Consider the following 19560-nt stretch of genomic DNA (forward strand, 5'->3'; position numbering starts at 1 on the left):
AAAGAAATAGGTACGCTTAGCTGCTCTCACCATTTGATTGCAGCGATTGCGAAGCGACTTGTAGACATTCCAATTCTCATCGGACCGGTCACGCTTAAAAGTTCTAAAGGCTCTGTCACGGCGTGTCATGGCTATTCGCACGCCTCTGGTAATCCACGGTGCAGGCTGCCGCTTTAATTTTACAGCTCTGCGCGGTGCATGTACGTCAAACAATTGAAGAGTAAGGGAGTTAAATTGAGAGACTTTTTCATCAATTGTAGACGCCACATACACCGGAGAAAAGTCGATCTTCGATGCATCACTTTCTAATGCCCCTAGGTCGATCTTTGCAAAGTTTCGCATCCAAGTTATTTCGGGCTTAGCTTTAGGCACTTTCAGTTTGTACGCAAGATAAATTAAATCATCATGCGAAAAACCTGGAGCTGACAACTGACCGCAATTTAAAACAAGATCAGATTGAGACGTGATCATTAGATCAAGCCAGGTGTCGGGAGAAGTAAGATTATGATGGGTTGGGTTGCAAGGAAGTACTGACAGATTAACAGAGGAGAGGATGTTAATAAGCTTGGAGCGTTGGGGAGAGGATTTTAGCAAGTCAGTGTTAAAGTCACCCATAATTATGTGATGTGTATAAACTGAACAGAGCGGTTCCAGGATTGTTTCTAAATTATCAAAATAATTGACGGAGGGAGGACAATAAACCACGCCAAGAACGACTTTGGAATGCTTCACCTGAATCTCTAGAAAAAGAAATTCAGCAGATGCAGAGTAATTGCTTGGAGAGGAGGCTATAATAGAAAAAGGAATATCATGCCGGATGTAGATGGCCACTCCTCCGCCTCCTTTTCCCAATCGATCGTTCCTTACAAGAATATAACCCGGCAAGCTGAAGTCGTGTGACATCAGAGATGGTTTGAGCCAGCTTTCAGAAATTAAGATGGCTTGGACAGAGGTACTGGTAAAGGTATCTAAAAGTTCTGTATAGTGCGCGGGTATACTTTGTGCATTTAAGTGACAGACATTGAAAGTACCACACGTGTTTTCAAGAGAGATGTTCAACAAGTTACATAATGTTTCAGGTTCACAAAAAGAATCATTACTAGACATGGAAGACGTATTAAAATTGTATGCGGAATGAAAAGAATCATCTTCAGACATAATTAAATATATTAAATAAAAATATTCTAATAATAAAATAAATATCAATATATAATACACTTAAAATATTTATAAATAATTAAAAAGATTCTAATGTCTTACAATTTCACCCATCCCACCGGCTAAACAATGGCAGAAAACGTTACAATAAAAAAATGATAATAGAAAAATATAACAAGATAGAATACATAATAAGCTCCACAAAACATTACAAAATTATTGTTACAATTTTTTTTTTCCTTAGGATAGGCTGTATAAAATAAAAACCATTACCTCCCAACTTTACCTTAGCTTATAAAAAATATTAATAAAAAAAAAACAACATGTTTTAAAGTGGCAACACAGATAGCCATATGCCAGTATCACAAACGTCAAATGTCATGTATCAAAACAAAATTGTTAAATAATATTGTCGGTGAAATAATATTTAGTTATAACAGCTGCAGGAGGTAACTGAGAATGTCCCTGTAGTACCGGGATCAGAATAGGGCTACGGTATCCCCTGCCTGTCGTAAGAGGCGACTAAAAGGGGGCTTCCGGGGTTGCGGGCGGCAAGAGTGGGAGCTCGAACCGTCCAGCAAGCAACCCCGGGAAGGACGACGATATGTGTGGTCGCATACCGACGTAAACACCAGACGGTTTGGGAGGAGCCAAAAGTGCTCCCCCAGGGCAGAGCCCGATCGGGCATCGCGCTCGGAGGCCTCCGGTTGTGTTCCCTCGGAGATCCCGGAGTTCTCCAAAAAGCGTTGAGGGCGGCCACCGGGGGGGTTTTAGTGCGGTAAAAATCCCACATAACCCGGCGTCGCTCCCACGTCGTCGGGTACCTTTTGAAGGTTTCCCCCTCGTAAACAAAAAAAAAAAAAAAAAAAAAAAAAAAAAGAGGTAACTGAGAAATCGAATGTTTTGTGAGAAGGAGGTATATAATAACAATTACAACAACGTAATGATAAGGAGTTAGCCATAGTACTTATCTTTACAAAGAGATATCAAAAGAGTATTACTTCCTTAACCTAGCAGCCCTCTTGCTTTTGTGGTGCGGGTCAAAGGGCACCGTAGTCTTCGAGGACTGAGAGGCGCCGCACAACTGGTCACCCTCGGCTGGAGGCTTATCTGGGATGTCAGGGAGATCAGCCAGGTCCTCCTCTGTGTTGACACGACGTCGGGAACCATCCTTGAGCTTAATAATGATATTGCCATCCAGCGTCCAACAATTACGAATGCCCAGCTTCTTGCGTGCCAGAACGAAAAGTGATTGGCGTTGCTTAGTGAGGAACTCAGAAACAGCAATGGGCGTGCCTTTTAAGTTGACTTTTTTCCTCCATATATTAGATTTAATGGAGAGATTCGTGAAGCGCACCAACACAGCCCACAACCACCTTCCTTCAACAAATTTGCCGAGACGATGACAAGCTGTTATCTGGTCACATGTAAATTCAGGCATTCCTAGCTTGTCCCTGAAGATAGTGGCCAAATAATCACTGAGATTATTTTCTACATCCTCCGAGATGCCTGTAAAAAGGAGATACTTCCTGCGATGTCTCATTTCTACCACGTCTAGCGATCTGAGGCACTCTGTTATTTATTGACGGAGCAAATTGAGAATGGACCACACTTGAGTCTTAAAACCATTGAACTCATCCTGCAAGTGAGAAATGGTGATGCTGGCCTGGGGTGCGGCAGCTTTGAGCTGGCTCTCAAACTCCAGCATTTTCTTCATTAACATAGTTTCAATGGCTTGCTGCGTGTCCACAACAGTTTGATAGTTGGCCATTTTCACAGAAGAGAGCTGATGTGTTGTGTGAATTGACTTCCAGTGACCCAGTGACAGTTAGTTTTAAGGTTAGCCAGTGGGATGTGCACAATATGTCTTATTTAAGGCATATAATAGTGATTCTCTTCAATACTTTAGTAGAACTGTAAGTACTTTTGATGTTTATCCACAAGTCCACTATAATTTGTAGCACAATTCTAATTTAATAAATAATTACTTGAGGAACACAATGTTGACTTTTATGTTCCTACTGCCGAAAAAAAAGGTAATTGATTGATTGGAAGAAAATGAAATCCTTTGTTTGTCCTTGTTCCTTTATTCCTGTTTGTTCCATGGGTATATTGCCAGTACTGAATGACAAAATCGAAAAACTGGCCTATTTATATCCCCGACTCAAGTACCACAACTTTCTAGTTGCTTCTAGTACCTGCTTCTGCAGGTTCAAACAGGGATATAGACTTTAGGATTAGCCTTTTGACCAATCAGAACTGTTTTCTATGTCTATCCCTGTTGCTCTATTTTGTATAACATGTACGGACCTGTACGAATCTGTTTAAACCGTGGCCTTGAATCGAGGATTCACAATAATAATAATAATTAAGTATTTACTTTGTTTAGGAATTTACATATTTCTATTTACTATACAATTAAAAACCTGAACTATCACAAAACCTATTACAAATGATACTTATACCTATACTCTATAAACTATTACATATTATTCTATTACTACTAATAATTAAACACAGTTAAACATAATTCAAACAACAATAAAAAAACATTAAAAACTATCAGCTGTTTACGTAACTAAGTCCTACCGCTATGATCAGCTAGTTATGTATGGGTGCAGACGAGGGTGTTTGATTCAGATTGCGAGATGGTTACTGTAGTGTTTGTATCATGTCTATTAACTAAAGTACAGCACAGCTGTAAACACTGTCCCGTGCTCACGGTGTGGCGGGGCCAGTGTTGGCAACCGTACGATAATTATCGTACATGTACGATAATTTGATACCACCGTACGATGTACGATTGCGAGTCATTATCGTACGCAAATGTACGATAATTGGCTACTTGACACTTTTTGGGAAACTGTTTTAATGAATTCATATACGTATTATATATGCCTTTCATAGATCATTTTTCCGAAAAAAGGGCTATTTATTAATAAAAAATATATTTTTATTACGGTAAACGGAACGTTACGCCAAAACAGGCGGTCAAGTGTCATTTCGTAGCGTGACGTCAACACATTGAAAATATAGAAATAAACTTCGACGCTACGCATACTTCAGGGGAAATCTTGGGAATTATTTAACTTTTATTAGTACAATTGCACGAATGTCAATTGTTTGATTAACTTTAAAGCCATTTAATTTTCGTAACATTTTTGAATCGCACAAATTTTCGCGCCATCCCTCACGCGTGCATCGCGCCCGGGTGCGCGGTGCACCCATGTGAAAATCATAATACTCGAAAAATGACGTGTCGGGCCGGTCGGGCGGTCGAGTGCAATATAAATTTATGATAAATATCTATTTTCATTAATAACTAACGCGTTCTTATGAAATTTGAACATGTACGATAATTTTTCGGCAGATACGATAATTTTACGCCCCTGGTACGATCAGCGCCATCTCCCAGGTTGCCAACACTGGGCGGGGCGCGCGACGTCAGTATCGCGAGAGCCAAGGGCGAGAACGGACGGCCGCCTGCGCACATAGTGAGTGGTCAGCCAGTGCATCACGAGAATAGTAGTACATATACTACAAGTGGCGACGAGGATAAAGGGAAGTAATAATGATAATAATATAAAAATAATAATAAAAAAAAACATAATGGGAGGCAAAGGTGTCCAAAAGCAACACTATCAAATTCAGTGAAATACTCGTAGGTATTAACGTACGAGTTTAGTGTTTACACTGTTAACGAAGTTGTAAAGTTATTAGTAAAGTGTAAGGTATTAGTTGGCACCTACTCGCACACGACAACATAACGTCAATTATCAAACCGTTTTTCTTTTGAGTATAATTTTGGTATACAATCGTACAATGTGTGTATTTTGTTTCACTATAAGGATTCAGTTACTAAAAATCTATTTTAGAACTTATATTAACGTATTTTATTCCACTTTGTTATTTGAAATTAATGCAAAATTATTAATAAAGCATTATGGCGTAGTAACTTAAATAAATGATATTATAGGTGTCGGTTTTGGTAATTAAAATGGAAAGATGTCTCGCCGCATCGAAATTGAATGAGGCCGCAAAGGATTTTGTCATTTACTTTTGAATTCTTGACAAATGATCATTTTTGGAGGAAATTTATAAATAACTAATTTTGGGAGTATCTCCAATGAGGGATTTGAGTCCGGCTAGTTGTTTTTAATTAATCCCAAGACATCGTTGACGTCTGCCGTTTCGCGCCATAATTCCCTTTTGTTTTTTTTAAATCACGAATGCGGCGTTACAGCCAATGAAATATATGGAAAGCCAATTAAACACGTTAACTATTTTTCGAGTGAAAGGTTTTAAACTATTTTAATTTTATTTATTTTTGTGATGTTGGACTGGCGCAATAAGGTACAATAGTAAATGTAATCTTACAGTAATAATTAATACTGCGTGGTTAGCGTAACAAACAAATGCGTGAGTGATCAGGTATTTTGGGGATATTTTGGAGCGGAGACGTGGCGGTATATTGTTTGGGTAACAACTTCGGTTCTCGGGGCTGGTTGCACTTTCTTGTTGGGGATGATCAATCTATATATTTTACTTATCTAAGATACTTATCTAAGTGTGTGGTATGGTAATTGTGTTGGATCCTACAAAATAAGAAATTATGGAAATGCCAATAATATAATGCGGTTACACGTAGCATCGCACCACTCGCCGAAGGATGGGGTTCCGTCCATATCGATTGGACCCGTGGCGGTCCACCACAGTTCGAGTTGCCGGTCAATTTCGCCGCGTGTGTGCGAAGTGTGGGATGAACTACCTCCTGAGGTATTTCTTGAGCGTTGTGACATGGAGCTCTTCAAGAGGGGTGCGAGGGTAGCTCTCCTTCAGGGCCGGTGGAGCATGGGCTACAGTGACTGTTTTCCACCGGGGGGCCCGTCTGCCTTAGTCTTAGATAAAAATAAAAAAGAGAAACAATCGTAGTAACATGGTGAATATTGTTTTGCCTCTGTTCTGCCTTTTGTCATGTAAGTAGGTAGGTATTTAAGACAAATATTGGAGTAACAACAAATTTTAAGTTATATAGCGCCGACTTCAGAAATATGTACTAAACCAACATTTATTTCAATTATTTTTTACTTTGTAGTGACATAGAAGTCGGTTGTATTTTTTGTTAAAAAAAATTTTTCACCCTTTTTAGTGATGACATACTAACATTTATATTAATACAATATAAAATTGTAAAAACGTGATCATGAATGAAGGTAAGGTTTGAATTTACATTGATTGGAACCGCCCGCTCGCAGGGCGCTGCCGCGCCCTGCTCGCTTAGTTTTATAATATCTAATATGTTCCAACCTAACCTAACTGAATAGTCAATGATGAATTGGCTTTGCTATTCCATTAGAACATACACCAAATATCTTCAAACACAACTCAATTATTCCCATCGGTTGAGGAGTTACATATTTTGTCTCCGAGCCACATTATCAGACCCTTAAATAGTCAATGATGAACTGGTTTTGCAATTTCATTAGAACCTACACCAAATATCTTCAAAAACAACTCAATTATTCCCATCGGTTGAGGAGTTACATATTTTGTCTCCAGAACCCACTCTGATCCTCATCATATTTAAATGGGACCAACTTGTAGCAATTGTCCACACACGAAATTAAAGGTATTAAAATAGGTTCATAAACGGCGAAGTTATGGCTGTTATATTTACATGGGTGGAGGAGTTCCCCTCATTTTCTCCAGAACCCATCGATGGATCCTAACCATATTTAAATGGGACCAATTTCCAGCTCGTCCCTACATAATAAAAAAAAAAATATTAAAATCGGTCCACTAACGGCGGAGTAATTCGTGTACATACATAAAAAAAAAAAGATACCGGCCGAATTGATAACCACCTCCTTTTTGAAGTCGGTTAAAAATGTGGTACAAATGTACGTCCATTAAATTGGAAAACTGTGGTTCAAAAGACCGTCCATTAAATTGGAAAACTGTGGTTCAAAAGACCGTCCATTAAATTGGAAAACTGTGGTTCACATGACCGTCCATTAAATTGGAAAAATGTGGTACAAATGTACGTTCATTAAATTAGAAAACTGTGGTTCAAAAGACCGTCCATTAAATTGGAAAACTGTGGTTCAAAAGACCGTCCATTAAATTGGAAAACTGTGGTTCAAAAGACCGTCCATTAAATTGGAAAAATGTGGTACAAATGTACGTTCATTAAATTGGAAAACTGTGGTTCAAAAGACCGTCCATTAAATTGGAAAACTGTGGTTCAAAAGACCGTCCATTAAATTGGAAAACTGTGGTTCAAAAGACCGTCCATTAAATTGGAAAACTGTGGTTCACATGACCGTCCATTAAATTGGAAAACTGTGGTACAAATGTACGTCCATTAAATTGGAATAAATTTATATATACCATATATATATATAAATATATTCTCTAATCACCATTGTTAAAATGATATTAGAACGTAATTAAGTTGAGGACAGCTGTCAGTTGCCTAGTTACCATCTGCTCTGTAGAAATTATAGATTAGAAAATGTTAACAATATGTGTTTAGAAGTACTAAAATGTATACCTGCTGAATATTAAAGCAAATGAAATGTTCACATTACCTTATATCTCGGTAATGGCGATATTGAGTGTGTGGAATATGGACTATACGAATCAACATTTTGCAGGAAAAAAACATATCAACATTGCAATCCGTATGTAGTTGTGGGAATAAAGGTGCTCTAAACCATTAAAAATGGACAAACTACAGAATGGACAAATTACAAAATGGACTGAATTAAAAATACGTAATATGAAGGTGAATTGAAACTGAATTTTGTCATTGAACGGTATTCAGTTTATTTATGAGCTACGCTAACCTTCGCATCATCTATGTGAAACAGAAATAAATATGGAAAATATATCCTTTAGGAGGAAATAACTTGATCAAAATTGGAATCAAACCTTTGTAATGCTTTGTGTTAATCTAATGACACATCACTCAACTCAACGCTATTAGAATCGACCATAGAAATAAGTTTTTCAGGTTGCCCAAAACAACCGACAATTCACTTGTATTAGAATTACAACATGAATGGATAAGTTAAACAAACAATCCAAAACATGCCCAAAATGAAATTACGACTCTTGTGTGTGAATGTTTATTCTGTTTACAATATTTGATAGAAAAACAGAAATAGACATCTATAAGTACACCGATGTTAACATGTCTATAAAATCCTTAATGAAACGAAAAAGGAAATTTAATTAATAATGTTAATAACTACAAATAGCCTCGAGCCATGAAATAACATACATAGAAGAATTAGTATCAAATTTTAAAACTTAAATATGAGTTGTGCAAAAAGAAATTTCAGATCAGGTACAATCAACAAATAAGTGCCGGATTTGTGTAAACATACTGAGGCCCATTCTAAGTAATCAGTTATGTCCTTATGTAACCATCTAAATGTAAGAAAATATAAGTCTCCAGGTGGAAAATTGCTACCTATAAACGTGAGTTAGTTAAATTGTAATAGTTCTTTACTTAATTAATCACAGGTTAAAACCTACACACCGCATAAAATTATCATGTTTTCTGATGGTATTGGGAAAGGCATGACTTTCTTGTTACACAGGTATTTAGATGACACTGTTCTTAAAATATGTATTCCCGGTGTAACATTTGTCCAAATGGTTGGGACAATGCTGGCGTATGCCTGTAATAATAATAATCCGACTACTTTTCATAGTATTTGTTGGAGACTGTATGTATAATGAAAAAGGCATTGAGAGATTATCTGTATAAATTTTAGACATTGAATGTGACAAAAATTAATTATATGTGCATTTCCATATTCTACAAGTTTATCAATGCAATATAATAGTCACAATTATAAATTAAATTTAACAATGCATTATCACTGCAATAATATGTCTATATTGGACACAAATAATTTTGTAAAAAGTATCTTTATTGACAAAGAAACTATCATCCAGGACAACAAGAAAACCTACTTATGTACTAAATGTTGTGCATCAAAATATTCAAAGTTTTCTTGGCAAAACACTAGAAGTAAAATTAATTTTGGAAGACTGTAGTGTGGATGTTCATTGACTGACTGAACACGGGCTTTCTACAATTGGAGTGGCGCTGCATATTTCGGGCTTCCAAATTGTTGGCAATTCCTGTTAAAAAGTGGCGTAGAAGCCAAGGAACGCAATGATATTGATTGAACGTTTAATTGAATTGTCTTGCATTGAATTATCAAGTTATGTATCTTCTACCATTAGCTGATTTCTCGTCCTTTGAATTAGTAATGAAGTATGTCTAGTTACACAGTAATGGTTACACAGTTAACCCAAAGAAAAATAATACATAATAGTGACATGTGATTTTGAAATTGGTATAAACAACTTAAGTTCCGGTCACAGTGGTCTGCTACCTAGATTTCCCTTTGGACAAGGAATTGAGAAAACACTAATCTTGAGACGTTGTATAAGACACAGGAGTGTTTAAAGAGGGGTTGTGTGAAAAGCTAGATACTTTTGAATATAATGATAAGAACAATGTAAATTTAATATGTAATAAATTGTTTTATGTAATTAACAGTGACTTCATAAACATATTTAAAGCTAAAAAGGTTACCATACAAAATACATGCAACTTCAGTAAATGGGTAACTAAAGGCTTATATAAATTATAAGTAGGAACAGGTTATTAGAATAAAATGATGTAAGAAAAATGAGACTGGAAATCCTGAAAATAATGGGAGTAAATAACTTACTTCGATTTTGAATTATAACCTATTTGTTAAATTAATAATTATTATTTAGGAGTAAAGAGTATAGTATTCAATATAGCTGATGGCCTAGAGGCTGAGAGGCACGGCCTCTTGGTCGGGCGGTCTGGGGTTCGGGTCCCGGGCGCGCACCTCTGGTTTTCGAGGTTATGTACGTATCTCTCAAAAGAGTGCGAGGTGCCGATGCGCGTTGGGCCGGCGCGGTGGGCTGTGGCCTGATCCTTCTCATTCTGAGAGGGTTGATGATGATTTAGAAGTATGTTAGCAAAAAATAAATAATAAAGATTTTAATAAGAAAGGGATGTAGTGTTTGTATCATGTCTATTAACTAAAGTACAGCACAGCTGTAAACACTGTCTCGTGTTCACGGTGTGGCGGGGCGCGCGGCGTCAGTATCGCGAGAGCCAAGGGCGAGAACGGACGGCCGCCTGCGCACATAGTGAGTGGTCGAGCCAGTGCATCACGAGAATAGTAGTACATATACTTTTTTTTTTTTATATGTAACCTAACGATAAGGCAGACGGGCTACCTGATGGAAAGCAGTCACCGTCGCCTATGGACATTTGCAACACCAGAGGAGTCGCCAATGCATCGCCGGCTTTGAAGGAGAGCTCTTTTTACACCCCTCTTGAAGAGCCCCATGTCATAGTCCTGAGGGAATACCTCAGGAGGAAGTTCATTCCACATTTTGCACGTACGCGGCAAAAATGAACGATTAAACCGAACCGTGGAGGACCGCCACGGGTCCAGTTGATGTGGATGGAACTTCATCCTTCGGCGAGTGGTGCGATGAAGGAAAGGCGACGTAGGCACCAGATCAAACAGTTCCTCAGAACACTCACCATTGTAAAGTCGGTAGAACACGCAGAGGGAACCTATGTCCCTCCGCAGGCTTAAGGGTTCTAACCGATCAGAGATCGCTGGGTCATCGACGATTCGCACCGCGCGTTTCTGTACGGAGTCAAGTGGGTTAAGCTGGTATTGTGGTGCCCCTGCCCAGAGATGCGAGCAGTACTCCATGTGGGGCCTCACGTGCGCTTTATAAAGCAGAAGGAGTTGCTCCCCAGTGAAGTACTCCTTGGCTCTGTTCAGGACACCCAGTTTCTTTGAAGCCAACTTGGCTTTAACTTCCAAATGACTCCGATACTGCACGTCACACGAGATGTCAACTCCCAGGATCCCTACACTTTTACCAATGGTGAGCGGTGTACTTTGGAACTCAGGCGCTATGACGAATGGGGTTTTTTTAGCGGTAAACGCGCAGACTTGTGTCTTCGTGGGGTTGAACTCAACAAGGTTAAGACGACCCCATTCCGAGACCCGCTCCAGAGAGTTCTCGATTTCAGACACAAGTCGGATTCTGCTTTCGGATACTACAGTTACTAAAACTATTTATTCAATTTTTACAATTGATACTACATTCTAAACTAAAATCTAAATTATTTTATGTGAAACTCGTACGATGTTAGTAACGAGAATGACGCTCTGTCCGTGGGAACGCTACACGACACCACACTTTACCGGAGTTAGCACTATTTTATATATATAAAAACCAATCATTCGGTCCGAATATAACACCTCCCTCCCGAAAATCAGCAATATTTTGAGAACTTTTGTTGAAAATATTGCTGAAAGCTTGTCTTCGTGAGAGAATTTGCAGCTTTCATCTCGCTATTAGAAATAAATTCCGAGAACGGCGTTCTCTGAATCAGTGCTGTATGATGACGTTGACCACACGAAGTTTAAATTTCACTGGTTGGCACTGTCGTTCTTCCGATTGTTCCACGAGGCTCTTGAAAAGGTTAAATGTGGTTCAATAATATGGTGAAGATATACTAACTCCTTCGGGCATTCAGCCACTATGTACAAGATTGTTCTTGCTAATCGCTATAAAAGGAAGGGATGGTATAAGAAATTACAGTGAAACCTGGTTAAGTGAGACATCAAGGGACCTGCAATGTCGTTTCACTTATAGAGGTATTCCACTTACCCAGTGTCTCAGATATACAGGTATAAATAAATATCTGTCTCATTTACAGAGGGTTCCATTAATAGAGGTGAGAATACAGGTTATTTCAGTTACAGAAACAGAATGTATCAATTATAAAAATCTTTTCAAATAAACATGATAGTAAAGCGAAACTAAAACTGAAGGTAATTGAAGCTCTAAATTTGTACTTACGTACTTGGAATTACGTGTGGAATTTGTGGGTAGAATAAGAATGAGTAAACAACCAATGTTATCTCAGTTACAGAGGTTTATGCATATAAAATTTACTCGCTGTCTCAGTTATAGAGGTAACTATGATGATAAATCGAAAGAACAAATCCCAGATATAGAGGTTTACCTCGTCCCACTAACAGAGGTAATTCAGTGCCAAAGTGTTGGGACCTCAGCATGAGTTCCAGTTATGGAGGTTTCTCACTTATCCAGGTCCCACTTAACCAAGTTTCACTGTATTTAGGATAATTAAGATGATATAAGGATAATTAATGAAGGGGTGCATAGTATAATTTTTTATATGTGCAATTTGTAAGTAGTTAACTGTATAACAAAGTATTAGCCTGATCCTGATTTTTAGAAAGCGTGACGTCAGTGTTACTGACGTCACCATTTGCATGATCATTGTTACTCATGATTTAAAAGGAAATTCAACAAGGAAATAACTCAAAATAGTGATAATAATTTAATAACAACGACTTTCTAACATTACACAGAAACATAATTTAATAACTAGTCATAATATTATTTTCTTGCGAAAGGAATCAACAATCGAATAATGATCTGCTTTTATTTAAAATTAATCACAAGTTTTAATAATTATAAAAGTAATTTTTAACCTCACCAAGTTCGTCCGTACCGTCCGAGCGCTCGCAGCAAAAAGCCCCTATCCGTCTTACGCAGGTGCTTTTATAGCGAACGCTCGGGCGGCCATCTTAGTTTTGACAAGGAGCAGGTAAACGTAAATTAATTTCGAACTACCCTGCCAAAACTTTACAATACTTCAATCTATCGCAAAATAATTCTTTAATTTAAATGAAATCACACCATCTGAATAAATACACCGAATTTACAAATTAAATAAATATACAGAGACGTCTCGCGCCGATACGGCCATACTGATTAGCTGGGCGTGCCCTGCCCGGCGTATAAGATTATAGCTGACCCCTTCATCTGAAACAATGATGTTTTGTAATTTGAGATAGGTATCTGTAAACCAGTACCTATAGTTAGGCAAAGCGTATTAAGCACGGATAGAAACTTATGATTGTCGTGCATTCTGTTTTACTATTACGATCATGCGTCTATATTGGTTTTTTATTATTATTATACCTTGCAATGCAAGAAGTTATTTATTTAATTATTGTAATTATATTTCGTTGTATTTATGATTTTTAAAGGAAAGATGCTGTGCTCTGGGCGGTCTTGTTCGCCGTGGTACACAGGGGTTCTAAAGGATATGGTATTAGGGTCGATGCTGTGCTCTGGATCTATATTTTTAGATCGTGGTACACAGAGGCTCTGAAATATAAATATAAGGGTATTGGAGCACTATGTATGTGCATGTATCCTAAAGCAAATGTTTTACTTTTATTTAAGAGTGTTGTTTAACATATTGAATTTACATTTTAAGAGTAAAATATGCTCACCGTGTAAATGCAGTGCTAGTAATATGCACCGGGGTTGCTTTTCATTGTTGAGTATCTCCCGAGGTAGACGGTTGTGGATCTGACACGTTGCTCTCGGGACACGTAGCATCCGGAACTCTTGAATCTTGTGATTCTTCTTCCGCCGATACGGTCACTTGTAGAGCTGGTTGCGGTGCTGGCCGTAGTTGGTCATGGGAGACTTTCCGCGGTCGCCCTCTACCGATTACTTTCTTCACCAAGTACCGGTCGTTCTGTAAAATGCTACACACTTCATAAGGCTCACTGTATTTAAGATCTAAGCAAGTTTGATTTCGCGGATTATTTTTTAGTAGGACGTAATCACCTTTCTGAAATGGGCGAATCTTAGCTTTGTTCCTATCAAACCTGCACTTCTCCCTTTCACCGGCTGTTATCATCCGCCTCTGGACATGCTGGTAAAGCTGTTCAATATTAATAGTTTCATCTTGAAAATTAACAAGGTTCAATAGTTCCGGGGGTACACAATGTTTTCGACGAGTAATTAATGTCAATGGTGCCACACCCGAAGTGGTTTGCGGTGTGCAGTTAATAGCCAACTGTAGACTATCAAGCATGCTAGGCCAGTCTGTAGTTTCATAATTACTTATCATAACTAGCCCATTCTTGAGTGTACCTACCATTCGTTCCACTTGCCCATTCGCTCGGCTGACTCCTGGCGATATGGAATGAATATCGATACCAATATTGTCACAATAGATCTTAAATTCTCCTAAAAATTCTCGACCACCGTCGACTATAATCTGAGCAGGAGTTCCGAAAAGATGTACGGTACGCTTTAGTGCGGCCAATGTGCTGTGAGGACTTTTATTCGTTGCATAATAGAATAAAACGTACTTGCTGAAAGAGTCAATGGTTATGATTACATAATCATGATTGTTAGTTGTACCTAGTTTTCCAGTAATATCCATGTGTACCACCTGGAATGCTGCTGTTGGTTTCTCTATTGGATGTAACTGTGCTTGTATTGCGCCGGAATGACCTTTCGATGTTTTACAGATGACACAATTGTCTACAAATGTTCTAATAATAGTGGACATTTTATTAAACCAATAGGTTTCTTTCAACTTCTGTAAGGTTTTTTCCCAACCAGGGTGTTTGAGTGCCGAATGGTAGGTATTAATTAGACTCCACTGAAAAGCCCTCGGTACAACTACTGCTTTCTGCGCATTTGCTTCGGAATCTAAGCAAACCTTCATCAATGTACCATTTTCTAATACATACCCGTCTATCTGGTCACCACGACTTAGTCCATCTATGGTCGGGCGTAGGGTTTCATCACGTCGCTGCTCTACCTTCAGCCAGTCAAGGTCCCGTGTCATTATATTAACTTGTAACGTACCTGGATTTCTGCTAAAGAAATCTGCATGCTGAATATGTTCACCCTTTCTATATTCTATGTCGAAATCGTAGTTTTGCAGGAATGCCCACCAACGATACACTCTAGGGAGAAGCTCCTTCTTATTCTTCGACGCCTTGAGGGCGTTACAGTCAGTAATAACTTTAAACTTACGTCCGTAAAGATACTGCCTGAAGTGTTTTATAGCTCTCACCACGGCCAACGTTTCCAGCTCGTATGAATGGTACCGGCTCTCAACTTCGGTGGTCCGCATACTCATATAGGCCACGGCATGACGACGTCCATCAATCACCTGCGCGAGTATAGCACCATAGCCAAGGCTACTCGCGTCCGTGTATAATTCAGTTGGTGCGTTTTCTTGAAATATGGCTAATACAGGAGCTGAGGTGAGATGTTGTATAATAATGTTACGAGCTTGCTCATGCCGCTCGTTCCATTCCCAACGTGCACCCTTCTTTGTCAACTCATATAATGGTAACATTATACGTGAAAAGTTAGGAATGAATCGGCGGAAATAACCAGCCAATCCATTAAATTGGCGCACCTGCTTTATAGTATTAGGAACTGGAGATTGAACAAGTGCATCAATTTTTCGAGGACTTGGGCGTACCTCACCATCAGAGATAATATTGCCTAAGTATTCAATAGATCGCTTAAAGAATGAAGACTTTTCTGCATTTATTGAAAAGCCCGCCTTCTGTAAGGCTATAAGGATTCTTTCAATATTAGATAAACCCTCGTTAAAGCTGGTGCACTTATTCAATACATCGTCTACGTAAACTTGAGCGATACCTGCACTTAACAAACTTTGCAAAGCCCTATTCATACATCTTTGATACACAGAACAGGCATTGCTCAATCCAAACGGCATTGTTAAAAATTCGTACAAGCCGTCAGTTGTAACAAACGCGGTTTTTTCGATTGAATTTTCTGCTATCGGAATTTGGTGAAAACCCGCGGCCATATCGAATGAATTATAATAGTAACCATTAACCAATTGATCAATCTGATCTGAAATTAAAGGAAGAGGGTAGTGGTCTCTAAGAGTGTTTGAGTTTAATTCGCGATAATCAACACATAATCTGTCATCTCCATTCTTCTTCTTCACTAAAATCATAGGGCTAGAATATGGAGATTTGCTTTCCCGAATAATGTTGTGATCAATTAATTCCTGAATCATTTTCCTAACTTTCTCGCGTTCTATGGGGCTTAAACGATATGGTCGACGTTCGACGTATTTATCGGAATTCTTTAAACGGATTTCTAACTCACCAGTGTTGACCCTAGTGCTAGGAAAACCTTTAATAAACAAATGTACGTACTTATTAAGCAATATTTTTAACTGTTCAAGTTCATAGCTATCGGTAAGATCGCAATCAAGTTTTTCAAATAGGTAGTTATTTGATTTAATGGTCATTACCAATGAGTTGTTAAATAACTTAGCCCCGTTATTAGTTACTAAGACACTTAAAGAGGTGTTACTAATTAAGTCCATGCCCACTAATACACTTGAGCTTAATTCAGAATCTGGAATAATACAAAAAGAAACTTCTATACAGATTCCATCTATTTCACATACTGTTTTTAAAGTTAATAATGATATCACCGGAAAATGACCTAATCCGCGTAAATACTTAACGTTATAAATTCTTTTCCCCGGCAATTTTGAAGCAACTGATTCACACATTACTGAGCATTCAGCTCCGCTGTCAAAAATCGCGTTTATCGAAAAATCCCCAATAATAATACGCATACTAGTAGTTTCTGCCTTACCCACACAATTGATATTTGCTATAGTTTTATCCCGTTTGAAACAATTTTCATAAGTGTGTCCCTCCTTCATACAAAAAGTGCACATTCGTTTACTTTGCGTTGAGATAGTCATATTTCTATTCTGGGTTATATTTTTGTTTTGTGTTGAATCATTCTCAAGTGATTTGAACCAACAATCACGTGCGACATGATTATTTTTCTTACAAATTTTACAGAACAATGACATTTGAGAATCATTCAACTTGAACCGCTTACCTGAGACTTGAAAACCTGACTCACCATGTGTACGTTTTCTTACCCGAATTGATGATGCTACTGAAATAAGTTCTGGAACAGACTTTGCTCGTGCATTCATTAGTTCGATCCTCAGACGTTCATCATTGATACAACCGATTACCGCTTCAACCGCTTCGTTGCTACCTAATTTATCTTTCGTTACGCGTTTCCACAAAACCCAAGCCTGTGATAGAAACTCTGCTATGTCTTTTGTGTGGTCATAGGAATGTTCTCGAAATTTGACAATATCCCTAGAATACCGATTTTCTGGTTCAAAAGTCATAATAAGGTTTTCCCGAAATTCATCCCAGGAATTTGTTGATATTAACCAATTATCTCCCCATAGCTTGGCACGGCCCTTCAAAAGACTACCAGCCTTCATTCGGATGTCATAATCGTCAAAATTATATTTCTCGATAGCCGATGATACGTGCTGACACCATTCTCGTACACCTATATTACCATCTGGATCAAAGGACGGTATAAAAATATCGTTAATTTTTACCTTATCATTGTGTCGATTCACTAACTGTTCCGACATCTGCCGCATGGTCTGCATCATCTGCATGCAAAACTCCATCGACATAAATTGATTACTTACTGTTTCACTAGGGGGTACCGCCGAGGTACTAGGATGTCCGGCAGAAGTGGGAGGGCATCCCGCTTCTGATAACAAAGTATTAGCCTGATCCTGATTTTTAGAAAGCGTGACGTCAGTGTTACTGACGTCACCATTTGCATGATCATTGTTACTCATGATTTAAAAGGAAATTCAACAAGGAAATAACTCAAAATAGTGATAATAATTTAATAACAACGACTTTCTAACATTACACAGAAACATAATTTAATAACTAGTCATAATATTATTTTCTTGCGAAAGGAATCAACAATCGAATAATGATCTGCTTTTATTTAAAATTAATCACAAGTTTTAATAATTATAAAAGTAATTTTTAACCTCACCAAGTTCGTCCGTACCGTCCGAGCGCTCGCAGCAAAAAGCCCCTATCCGTCTTACGCAGGTGCTTTTATAGCGAACGCTCGGGCGGCCATCTTAGTTTTGACAAGGAGCAGGTAAACGTAAATTAATTTCGAACTACCCTGCCAAAACTTTACAATACTTCAATCTATCGCAAAATAATTCTTTAATTTAAATGAAATCACACCATCTGAATAAATACACCGAATTTACGAATTAAATAAATATACAGAGACGTCTCGCGCCGATATGTATTATACGAACTAAATCTTATTAGGTACAATATTATATTAAATTAGCAACTAAATTTTCTTATTTACCACACTTATATTTTAATCTTCCGTTACATTAACTTGAAAGAATTTAAATTTTAGTCGAAATAATGTGTATTATGTTAACCAATTCTTAGAAATACTCAAATGAATGCTATTTTTTTTTTCATTCTCTTGTTAAATTTTTATGGCATTATCATATTGGGATTGCAGGATGTACTGAATCAAATTGTAGAGTTTGATGAGACCTCGTTTAATTTCTAATTATTATTACAATTTATAACCGGGCACTTTTAGGCGTATGTTTCAATCGAGATAATTTCCTTTTAGTATAGATTCGAATGGGTATCTTTCCTACTACAGTATCTACAGTCAAACGCGGGGCAGATCTCTTTATACCGGCCCGAGAATTTTTAGGGGAAATTTGTGGTTCTATTGCGTGTTGCGGTTCTAGTTCTTGACTCCTATTACAATTTCCAGTTAACTGGAAACGACGCGTTACAGACAATAAAATTATATGTTTTATTTCTTTTATTTTTAGTAAATACATTACAATGTAAGAGATTTTTCGATGAAAAATCTGAAGTATCTCGATGATGAATTTTATTTATTGGCTTATGTATGTGTGAATGTGGTCTTTCAAAGGGGTTTTCTGGCTGTGAACTCATTTCCTCATTACGAATCTGAGCCTTATGATACGGTGAAAAGTCTCGAGTACTCGTGCACTGAACATTATATATCTCCGCGGAAATATGACGGTCCATTGAAAAAATTACGTCATGTTTAGAGTTATTAAAAACCTCTACGAATCCTCTATTTCCCTCAACCGATGTTAAGCATTCTTTTATCAAGCAGTTAGATATGAACTGCTGCGGTACTAGCGCGCTGCCATCATGCACGTTGATGGGGAGCCGTAGTAGCTGTGACGAATGCGCACGAATTATATCTTCGTATAAATTCACATTACGCGAATTATACGAAAAAATAGGATTTGAGGCTTGACGCGTTATAATCCTTTTCATTTTAAAATCAATTTTTGACTCCCATTTATCTAATAAATCCGAACCGATAAGACCGTCAAAGTAATCATGAAATTTATATATGTGTAAAGTTATATCCTCCCTTTCTTTGAATTCCTTAAAACATGGTATTGTAATAGAATAATCGCAGTGGGTTGTCGCGTGAACATTCGTAACTTCGAAAGGGTCTAAATTTAAGGGATGATTTCTTAAATATTTTTTTACGGCTTTTGGACTAATAAAAGATTATTTTTTTTTAACG

The 19560-nt window shown here is 37.8% G+C and overlaps 1 long non-coding RNA gene across 1 annotated transcript; it reads left to right on the forward strand.

The window, feature by feature from the left end:
* The first annotated feature begins 271 nt into the window (after window positions 1-271).
* LOC140757090 (uncharacterized) lies at window positions 272-3159 on the forward strand. Its single transcript, XR_012103937.1, has 2 exons — window positions 272-1607; window positions 2041-3159. It is a non-coding gene; the product is annotated as an uncharacterized LOC140757090 (long non-coding RNA).
* The last annotated feature ends 16401 nt before the right edge of the window (window positions 3160-19560 follow it).

This window comes from Epargyreus clarus, unplaced genomic scaffold (assembly GCF_041222505.1).
Source record: "Epargyreus clarus isolate Ecla_fem2 unplaced genomic scaffold, WU_Ecla_fem_2.2 ptg000039l, whole genome shotgun sequence".
NCBI classification, from domain to species: Eukaryota; Metazoa; Arthropoda; class Insecta; order Lepidoptera; family Hesperiidae; genus Epargyreus; species Epargyreus clarus.